Raw genomic sequence first — 12,051 nt, 5'->3', positions numbered from 1 at the left:
GGGGATTTAAATGAGACTATGGACTGGGTATGTGGGAAACTGGGAGTGAAATTTCTAGATCCTAATGGGTGGGTAGGAGATAGGGATCTGCGCTCAGATGGCCTTCACTTAAACCGCAGTGGTACGTATAAGTTAGGAAATTTGTTTGGAAGGGTAATAGAGAGGTACATTCACAGAAACGGGGTGGCCTAGGGAGCGGTGATAAGAGAACAGCGAACTGGAAATCAAGTAGGGATGACATAAAATTGTTAGTGTTGAACTTTAGAAGTATTGTAAAGAAAGGAATAGAATTAAGTAATTTAATAGATCTATATTTACCAGATATTGTAATAGGAGTTGAATCATGTCTGAGAAATGATATAATGTATGCAGAAATTTTCTCACGGAACTGGAGTGTGTATCGTAGAGATAGGATAGGAATGGTGGGAGGGGGTGTATTCATTCTGGTGAAAGAAAAATTTGTAAGCTACGAAAAAGTTAAAGATGATGACACATGAAATTCTAGGTGTAAGGCTCATTTCTAAAGATAATAGGCAAGTTGATATATTTGGAGTGTACAGACCGGGAAAGGTTAGCACTGACACTGATTCAGAATTATTTGATAAGATAATAAGCTATGTAGGAAACGACATGGAAAGAAATGTGATTTTAGCAGCAGATCTGAATTTACCAGATGTCAATTGGGAAGGAAATGCGAACGACGGGACGCATGACCAACAAATGGTGAATAAGCTAATATGGCAAGGACAGCTGATTCAGAAAGTGATGGAACCAACCAGAGGGAAAAATATCCTGGATGTGGTGCTGATAAAACCAGATGAGCTCTATTATGAAACTGAAGTAATAGATGGTATTAGTGATCATGAAGCTGTTTTTGTCGTAGTTAAAAATAAATATGATAGAAAGGAAGGTATTAAAAGTAGGACTATTAGGCAGTACCATATGGCTGATAAAGTAGGCATGAGGCAGTTTCTAAAAAGTAATTATGATCGGTGGAAAACGGTAAATAAAAAAATATGTAAACAGACTCTGGTATGGGTTTAAAGCAATTGTTGAGGAATGCGAAAACAGGTTTGTACCTTTAAGGGTGGTAAGGAATGGTAAAAACCCACCTTATTATAACAGAGAAATAAAGAGACTAAGAAGGGGGTGCAGACTGAAAAGAAATAGAGTTAGAAATGGCTGTGGAAGTAAGGAGAAATTGAAGGAACTTACTAGAAAATTGAATCTAGCAAAGAAGGCAGCTAAGGATAACATGATGGCAAGCATAATTGGCAGTCGTACAAATTTTAGTGAAAAATGGAAGGGTATGTATAGGTATTTTAAGACAGAAACAGGTTCCAAGAAGGACATTCCAGGAATAATTAATGAACAAGGGGGAGTGTGTATGTGAAGATCTTCAAAAGGCAGAAGTATTCAGTCAACAGTATGTAAAGATTGTTGGCTACAAGGATAATGTCCAGATAGAGGAGGAGACAAAGGCTAAAGAAGTATTAAAATTTACATATGATAACAATGACATTTACAGTAAGATACAAAAGTTGAAAAATAGAAAAGCGGCTGGAATTCATAAGATTTCTGGGGATATATTAAAGACAGTGGGTTGGGATATAGTACCATATCCGAAGTACTTATTTGATTATTGTGTGGTCGGAGGAACTATACCAGATGAATAGAGAGTTGCTATAGTTGCCCCTGTGTATAAAGGAAAGGGTGATAGACATAAAGCTGACAATTACAGGCCAGTAAGTTTGACATGCATCGTATGTAAGCTTTGGGAATGCATTCTTTCTGATTATATAAGACATGTTTGTGAAATTAATAACTGGTTCGATAGAAGGCAGTTCGGTTTTAAGAAAGGTTATTCCACTGAAGCTCAACTTGTAGGATTCCAGCAAGATATAGCAGATATCTTGGATTCTGGAGGTCAAATGGACTGTATCGCGATTGACCTGTCTAAAGCATTTGATAGGGTGGATCATGGGAGACTACTGGCAAAAATGAGTGCAATTGGACTAGACAAAAGAGTGACTGAATGCGTTGCTATATTTCTAGAAAATAGATCTCAGAGAATTAGAGTAGGTGAAGCTTTATCTGACCCTGTAATTATTAAGAAGGGAATTCCTCAAGGCAGTATTATCGGACCATTATGATTTTTTTATATTTATTTATTTATTTATTTATTTATTTATTTATTTATTTATTTATTTATTTATTTATTTATTTATTTATTTATTTATTTATTTATTTATTTATTTATTTATTTATTTATTGTGCTTCAGACAGGTACAAACCTAATGATGTGAAACACATATACTATTACATTAGATAAAAACAAATATTATATTAAAATTATAATACCTCTTATGAAAGTCCTTGTAAAATAAAGTCATAAATGAAATAAAAAATACACTTTTCTTCAGTATCATAGTATTACAAATATTCAGTTACATATGCACATATTATAACAAGGCATTTGAAATATTACAATTAAAATTATTTACGAACTGCTTTAAAGCTGCATTAGTACTGTAATTATACATGATGGTAGTGATGCTATCGAAGGTAATAATGATGATGAGCTAGATGGTATAACTAGAAACTAGAATATTAACTAAAGTTATGAGGTTAACAATGGGAATCAGCAAAGTGGGATTTTAACTTAGAACAGAAAACAATTAAGTTATTTGTTTACATTGTTTTACTATGGATGTGTATGTAGTTGCAAATATATCTATTCTATACTCATTGCTATATTTATTAAATATTTTCATTGAGTTTAACACTGGTGAATTACTATGTTGTTGGGTTCTTGATCTAGAGCAGTAGAAAGTAACATATTTCGGGCGTGTAGATGGATTAGGGACAGACAAGTTGAACAGAGAGAGCAAGTTAGAGCTACCAATAAGATTGTTAAATAATTTGTAGACAAATAGAAGAACTGCAATTACTCGTCTTTTTGCTAAGGACTTATAGCCAAGTTGTTTCATTAAGTCATAATACGAATCAAATTTAGGATAATTATTAGTTATTTTGTACGTAAGGTATCTAAGAAATTTGTTTTGCACCATTTCAACTTTGTTTTCATATAGTTTAAAGGTGGGATTCCAAATGGTTGGTGCATATTCCAGCCGACTTCTTACAAAGGAGTTGTATAATAGCTTTATTGCCTCGGGATTTGTGAAGTCACGTGTGCATCTCTTAATAAATCCTAATATTCTGTAAGCATCTGCAACTACTTCGTTTATGTGCAGAGAGAACGTCAATTTAGCGTCAAAATGCACGCCAAGATCCTTGATAAAATTTACTGATGACAGATTAGTATTCAAAATATTATACGAGTGACTAATTTTATTTTTATTCCTGGAAAATACCATTACATGACACTTGTTAATGTTAAAATCTAACTCGTTAATAACGCTCCAATGTGATATGCTATTGAGGTCTTTCTGAAGAAATCTACAGTCCACCTGTGAACGAATGGTTTTGAAAATGTTTACATCGTCTGCGAATAGCAATATGTTTGAATACTGTACGCATTTAGAAAGATCATTAATAAGGAGTAAGAAGAGTAATGGTCCAAGATTTGAGCCCTGTGGGACACCAGATCGAGTATTGTAATACTCAGATTCAAATCCTTTATTATACACAAATTGTTGTCTATCAGAGAGATATGATGCAAATAATGTTATTAAGCTGTGAGAGAGTCCATAATAAGCTAATTTATTTCAAAGTACATCGTGGTCAACTTTATCGAATGCTTTTCTAAAATCTGTGAAAACTGCATCCACTTGGCCTCCTGTATCCATGGCTGCCGACACTTCATGAGTGAACTCCAACAAATTTGTCGTTGTCGATTTCCCCGGTCTGAAGCCATGTTGGGTGTCACTGATGATAATTTCTACATGTTCGAACAGATGCTGATATAGGGTTTGTTCGTAGACTTTTGCTAATGCGGAAGAAATTGCAACGGATTTGTGAAGCGGACTAACTCGCGTTGTCTTCCACTCTGTAGGTAAAGTTCCAGTTTTTAGCGAAATGTTAAAAATAATTGAGAGAGGGTGTAATAAAATATCTCCACAGCCTTTAATTACATACGGAGGGATTAGATCTGGGCCTGCGGCTTTTTTAGGTTTCATCTTGCGTATTGCGTTTTGAATTTCGGTAGTACTAATTTCATTAACATTTAGTACATTCATCAATGGATCTATTTCCGTATTCTCATATTTCGGTAAATCATACCGCGCCCGTTTCTCTGAGTATACAGATGCAAAACTGTCAGCAACAGATTTGTCGCTTATTAGTTCTTTTCCATTGTATTTCATTACACTGACATAGGGGTTCCTTTGCTTACTTTTAACGAATGCCCAAAAGTTCTTAGTATCTACGCCTATTTCGTGCTCTACCTGCTCGATATAGGCTTTATACGCGATGCTTATATCTTTCTTAACACTTCTTCTCAATTCTTTGAATTTCAAAAAGTGGGAAGTCTGATTTTTCTGCCCTTCGCGCATTTTCCTGTGATGGTATGCTTTCCGCTTAATATTTCTTATTATCTCTTGCGTAAACCAACAAGGGTATCGTTTCTTTTTCCTGACGGTTGCCGGAACACAGACATTTAAAACAGAATAAAATTTAGAATAAAATATATCTAGTGCCTGGTTAACATCAGTGTAATTTTCCAGAAAGCTCCAATCTATGTGTGAAAGTCCTCTGTATAACAATTCAAAATCTGCCTTGTTATAATTGTACACAATTTTATTTCCCACATCATTACATTTTTCTCCCTTCTTTTGGTAACAAAAAGTAATGTTTAAGACCGGATGATGTTTGTCCTCTGGTACGAGAGGATGAAAGTTTTGGTCAACAGTAATGTGAGTGATATTCGACAATACTAGGTGAAGCATTCTGCCATTGTTATTCACAACGCCGTTAACATTTCTTAATTCCATGAGTTGTAAGAAATTATTCATGCGGACGGATGTACACGTTATATCGTTTTCTTCAATAATTTGTGGTAAATTAAAGTCTCCTAATATTACTAACTATTTACTATTTAAAATAGGACTGGTTTCAATACCTTCGTAAAATTCATTATATGCAGCCAGTTTAGTACTAGGCGGAAAGTATACCACACAAATAAAGATATTATCAAGATTTTCCCTCAGAAGTTTAACACATACATGCTCAGCCGAAACATCTATGTCAACCTGTGAGGCCTTATATTTGTTGCTGACAGCCAGCACAACACCTCCGCCAAGTTCTTTACCTGTTGATATGTTATAACGATCGCATCGAAATACGTTATATCTCTGATCAAAGAGCTCATAATTGCTAATAGAAGAATTTAGCCAGCTCTCCGTCAAAGCCAACAGATCGAAGTTCTCACCTAATATGTTTGTATAAAATAAATCAAGCTTGGTCCTTAGACCTCTACAGTTTTGGTAATACACGTTTAATGACTTACTTAGAGAGAATTCTTCAAGTAATGCAGGGAGGAATGCCGGTAACTTTGAATAGAAGCCCTTGCAAAGTGAAAGTAAAGAAGATTAGGCCCGCTGCTCTCTGAACATACCTGACTCGGAGTACACTCACTTTCCTAATACTACAGACAATACAAAGGACATGAAACATTCATAGCTGGCATTTCTAATTCATCTTATTCAAGTCATCAGTTTCATTAATTACACATATCTTTGAACCTTCACTCTTTCTTAGTCGTATGATTCCATTTCTTACCCATAGATACCTGTAGTTGTGCTCCGTCTTGAATCTGCGAGCGAGTGCTAACAGCTTCCTCTTCTCCGGCGCCAGGCTTTCGTTCATATAAATGATGTTGTCGTCCGGAAGTCCTAGGTGTCGTGTTGATAGGTTGTATTTAACTCGCCTTCTCTGCATGAAGTTCTCCTTGTCGAAACGTCGAACAAACTTCACGATGATCCCACTGTGAGACTGGCCGGGTAGTCTAGGTAACCAGTGACAGGCATCAATCATATGTTCTTCTATTTGAAGGTCCAGAGCTCTCCCTATGCCCTTTAGAGTTTCCAGCACGTCTTCGTTGGATTTCTCTGGAACACCAAATATTTCAAGTGTGTTCCTGCGAGAATATTGTTCAGACTCTGTTAATCGAGTACCGAGACTTTTCAACTGAGCTCTGAGATTACAATTCTCGACCCGGATTGCTTCCACCTGATCACTAATTTTCCTAATAAGGTCGTCTTGCTCAGCAATAGACTTAGTGTTGCTGTCTGTCTTTTCATGGCAGAGATATATAGACTTCCCTAGCTCACACTCTCTCTTCATTTGCTCAGATTTGAGTTCTCTTATTTCACTTTGCAGCTCTAGTAGCAACTTTACCACGTCCTCAATAGAATAGCACTGCTTTTGACTCGTACTTGCCCCACAACACTTGCCATTGTTCATTTCACTACATTTACCGTGAGCCCATTTTTCACGTAGTCAACACTGTACTTTCTTCTTCTTGCCCAGCTCCTTGTCACACACAGCACAGGTTGCCATGTTCTTGTGTTTCGTTGGCTCCACAAAGAAATTATTAATAATAAATGAAACTGCCGTTATTAACTAGTTCTATTTACGTTTATACGTTCACGCTTGCAGTATTTCACATTTACACTGGTTGCACAGGATACGTATCTTTATGTTACACACGATATTACACAATGTTCAGGAGCCGATCATCACACCACTCTTACTCTGCCGCCATGAGTAAAGAAGTGGAATCAGAGGTAAGGCATTTTGCGGATGATGTTTTTCTCTAAGTAATAAATAAGTTACAAGATTGTGAGCAACTGCAGCGTGACCTCGATAATGCTGTGAGATGGACAGAGGGCAATGGTATGTTGATAAACGGGGTTAAAATTCAGGTTGTGAGTTTCACAAATAGGAATAGTCCTCTCAGTTTTAATTACTGCGTTGATGGGGTGAAAGTTCCTTTTGGGGATCATTGTAAACATCTAGGGTTTAATATAAGGAAAGATCTTCATTGGGGTAATCACATAAATGGGATTGTAAATAAAGGGTACAGATCTCTGCACATGGTTATGAGGGTGTTTAGGGATTGTAGTAAGGATGCAAAGGAGAGGGCATATAAGTTTCTGGTAAGACCCCAACTAGAGTATGGTTCCAGTGTATGGGACCCTCACCAGGATTACTTGATTCAAGAACTGGAAAAATCCAAAGAAAAGCAGCTCAATTTGTTCTGGGTGATTTCCGACAAAAGAGTACATACATACATACATACATTATCATTATAGACTGTTATGCCTTTCAACGTTCAGTCTGCAAGCCTCTCAGGATTTACTAAACGTCGCCACAATCCTCGATTTGCAACTAGTGTTGTGGCCTCATTTAGTTCTATACCGGTACCTGTTATCTTTAAATCGTTAGAAACCGAGTCTAACCATCGGCGTCTTGGTCTCCCTCTACTTCTCTTACCCTCCATAACAGAGTCCATTATTCTCCTAGGTAACCTATACTCCTCCATTCGCCTCACATGACCCCATCACCGAAGCCGGTTTATGCGTACAGCTTCATCCATCGAGTTCATTCCTAAATTAGCCTTTATCTCCTCATTCCGAGTACCCTCCTGCCATTGTTCCCACCTGTTTGTACCAACAATCATTCTTGCTACTTTCATGTCTGTTACTTCTAACTTATGAATAAGATATCCTGAGTCCACCCAGCTTTCGCTCCCGTAAAGCAAAGTTGGTCTCAAAAGAGACCGATATAAAGATAGTTTCGTCTGGGAGCTGACTTCCTTCTTACAGAATACTGCTGATCGCAACTGCGAGCTCACTGCATTAGCTTTACTACACCTTGATTCAATCTCACTTACTATATTACCATCCTGGGAGAACACACAACCTAAATACTTGAGATTATCGACCTGTTCTAGCTTTCTATCACCAATCTGACAAAAGAGTAGCGTTACAAAAATGTTGCGAAGTTTGGGCTGGGAAGAATTGGGAGAAAGAAGAAGAGCTGCTCGACTAAGTGGTATGTTCCGAGCTGTCAACGGAGAGATGGCGTGGAATGACATTAGTAGACGAATAAGTTTGAGTGGCGTTTATAAAAGTAGGAAAACCGAGCTCGATAGGTGCAGTCGCTTAAGTGCGGTCAGTGTCCAGTAATCGGGAGATAGTGGGTTCGAGCCCCACTGTCGGCAACAGCCTACCTGAAAAGAATGCTCTGCGTCTCAAAATACACGCAAAACAGAATAACGTATATCATATCAGACACAACCTTCTTTGTAGAAGACCTGATGAAAGCTCATTATCTGATACCAACACCACAAAGCACCAGATTCCTAGAAGACAGGCGACAGAAAGCGAGGGACATCAATCCCGGACTCCTCAGCACCCCAGCGATGACAAGCAACGAATGGAAAAAGGCCAACTACCAACTGTGCCATTTATATACGAGAGGAGCAGCCCACGGACTACATCACCGAATATGTTCAACCAAGGAATACCACAGCCCCACCGACAGATGTCGGTGCACCATATGTGGAGGACCATGCAACACGTATCATATCATTGAGTGCAAAAACAGGACATTGACTTTGTCACACTTTGCAAATGATGCTAATTTCGATCAATTAATACCTTGCACACAATTTGTTTAATAAATTATATTGATTTATTCGCTTTCTTACAAGTGTACTGGGAATTCCATGAATTGACATCAAAAAAGAGTGGCTGCCTAGTTAACCCGGTAAAAACGTGTTCAGTTCACCTGGAAGGACCTGAATTCTATTCCCTGTCAGGTGGCTGAGCAATATGGGAATGGAATTCCCCTTGAAAGGAGACATATTTCACTGGGGTTCACTCAACATACGACAGAAATGAGTACCAGATTAATTCCTGGGGCAAACTTGTCCGCTTAGTGCCGAAGTTGCAAATAGTGGTCTTCTTTATGTTCCACTTCTTCCGAGATCTTCATGCCTTGTACTGAAATGACTTTGTATTTAATTGCTATTAATAAAGCAAGAATCACAAAATAACCCATTTCATTTCACTGGTTCAAGAAATATTAATATCTCTTCATTGTTTATTCATTCACATTTTACAGAATCAGTGAATCAGCTACAATATAAGGCATGAAGTATGACTGATGGTAAAGCGTTGGCAAGCCCAGCCTCTCATTCTGCCCTTGAACTAGAGATGATTGGTAATGTTCGTACTGTGGGGAGGGGGGGGAGGCGCTGCCTGTCCAGCAGGAGTATCCTCTTCTGGTCCCTGAATGCAGTCCCGGCCGTGACTTCTTGGGAGGAGGGCTTCCAGCGTGATTTCGCTTCATGGATTGACATGCATTTTCTGGAGTCTCGTGTAGAACCATGACTCGTCGACGGTGACCAGACCCTCAAGAAACTTATCCGGATCCGCACGGTACAGTTGCTGCAATTGCTGGCATGTCTGCTTCAGCGCTATGGTGAGCACAGACTTTTCTCACCTTCAAATCCTGATGAATTATGGTGTACATTGTTCCGCGTGATAAGCTTGTTGCATTCTCTAGTTCATCGAAAGTGATTCGCTTGTTTTCCAGTATCTAGTCGACATGCTTTGGGTATTGTCTGGTTTGCATGTAGTTGCTGGAAGCCCTGATTTTTGCCTTATTCAGCTTAGTCCTTGCATCTTTTAACTCTACTATTCAGCGAAACACGTTCTGCGACATGGGGCTGCTTCCCCACATACGGCCGCTAACCTCGTGTGAATGATTGTGAAGCAACTAGTTCATTCCTCCAGAGAAACCATACAGTTCACCGTTGTCCATGATTTACTCCTTCCATGTTCTCAAAGCATTGCCTTGGAATGCACCCACATATCAGCACGAATTACGCTGCAGCGTTCTACCTGCACACCGTGGCAACGTCATCTGTATACTATAGTATGTCTTCCCACATAAAACAGGCACGCATTTGAAACTGCTACTTTTCCGGATTTATGGAGGGAATATCGGTAATTTTTGAACGCAATAAATACTAGGAAAAATGTTGGGAATTAATTTAATTTCGTTAATTACTTATTTCTCCAATATTCTGCTAAGTAGTGTGTTATTTCAGTTTGGATTAATGTTTTGTGGATGTTCTCTCTCGACATTGCCTATAAGCTTCTTATTAAGTGTATTATGCAGATTATTAAAAACTCTAATGAATAACTTGCAATAGATGTACATTCACGCAGTGAAACTTAATAACTCTAGTGCAGTCCAGAACCTGAAAATATAACATCAGGCCAACAATTAGTGGAATGTCTTCCCTTCTCAGTCAATCAAATTGTACCGGGCGGTACACCTCCACGCCGCGAATTCGAATATTGCACCAGTTGAAACCTCTCTACAGGAGAAACTCTGAACTTTAAAATCTGTATTAACTCAAAGGTTTCTCGGAAGATGTCTCTACTGTGAATTTTGAAGTGTTCTGAACTATGTCTATTTCGATTTGTATTTGTTTGCTCTGTAGCAAGAAGTGTGGACATTCTCTTCTAGATGGCACTACTTAAGAACTATAATTGTGCACCCTAGTGCGAAGTGAAGGAACTGTTTTTTTTGAAGAAATTTGGTATTCATAAGTTTGTTCTTTGTTAAATTTCTTTCATTCATTTTTTGGATTGGCAGTATAACCCTTCTCTTTCCGCCAGTTTTGAATTTAACCAATCAGTAATTTCTGTAATTAATTTTCCACCAATCCTAGATTTCTTCTTCAGTTTTGACTTGTAATCTTTAGACGACCAATACAAGTTTGTGGGCGGGTTGTTATTAGTCATGAAAGGTCTCGAATGTTCCACGAGGGTATATAAACTGCTGATTTTCTGGTCTCGGGGCCACTTCAGTAACATCTTTCGCAGTGTGTGAACATATATAGCAGAGGGCGGGAAGCACCTCTTTCTCCAAGTAGCAGTTCATCTACAAGGTAATGGCCTGTTAACATCTTCATTTCTTGCTAGCTCAGCAGTTTAACTCTCAGGGAGGGTTCGAAACCTTTAGTATGCAAACTACCCTTTTAAAATGTAAATTCTTTTCTGCCTATCTATAAATTACAAATCTGTAAAGCGGGGATAGAGAGTGCTTCACCCTCTCGAACTCCTCTTCATTTTGAATTTGAGGTGACTATGTTTTCGTAACCGTTTTTCTTTTCCTTCTTAAAGTCTTAAACTTATTTGCCAACTAGTCACCTCCCTAGTATGGGATTAGCCCCTGTATAACTGGTCGAGTGCCCCCTAGGTTTTAAGAAGTTTCATGTAGGAGTGCAAGCTACGCTTCCAGTCAATTTGGTTTTTTGGGCCATTTAATTAACCCAGAGTTTGTTTTCTTCATGTGAAGGCCCTGTAGGTTGGGTACAAGATACCCCTGTTTCACTGTATGTGTGCCCTAAGGGCAGTTAGGAATGAAGGTTGTTGTAGCCTTTGATAGGCTTGTAAAATTGAGAGCGGGTCTGCTCTTTTCATCTTAACATTGTAATTAGGAGCAAGTGCTCCTCGTACTTAGGGGCTTTCTGCCCTTTAGCTATTGTGGTGGTGAGCTGAGAGCTCAGAAATTAATCTTGGGGCTCGAAGCCCAAATCTTGTAACAATTGTAATTTCTTAAATTGTTTTCCTGCTACTTGGTACCTGTTACTCTGTTGTTGTTATCTGTTGATTTTGAAAAGAAAATATAACCTTTGTTAAAGTTTTAAATTAACTTTAATTTCGTGAGACCTATTCCCGCCCGCACCTTCTTTCACCTCTAACTACCACGGATAACTCCGTAACACAAATCAAAATTATTTTCTAGGATTTCACACTATGTTATTGGTACTCGTTGGTGGACACCACATCGAAATACCTACAGTGGATTTGGTAAGATCAGTTCAAAGTCATCTCGGGAGCCATGTTTACATGTTTACATGCATGCATATGTACGAAAGTAATCTTCTGTTGTCCTACCGAAGGTATCTTCCTTTTCTTAGTCCTTATGTCAATTTACTCCAGCCAATATTACACTATTTTAATAAAGACAATCCTTTAAATATTTATTTAATATTTTTACACAATT

At 38.2% G+C, this 12,051-nt stretch overlaps 1 protein-coding gene across 3 annotated transcripts in view; it reads left to right on the top strand.

Moving 5' to 3' along the window:
• LOC136864549 (leucine-rich repeat-containing protein 15) overlaps positions 1-12,051 on the top strand; it is a 108,358-nt gene that overhangs the window by 82,907 nt on the left and 13,400 nt on the right. The window lies entirely within an intron of this gene.

The sequence above is a fragment of the Anabrus simplex genome, chromosome 2, assembly GCF_040414725.1.
Source record: "Anabrus simplex isolate iqAnaSimp1 chromosome 2, ASM4041472v1, whole genome shotgun sequence".
NCBI classification, from domain to species: Eukaryota; Metazoa; Arthropoda; class Insecta; order Orthoptera; family Tettigoniidae; genus Anabrus; species Anabrus simplex.
Note: the sequence above shows the minus strand (reverse complement) of the source record. Positions and strands in the feature narration are given on the sequence as shown.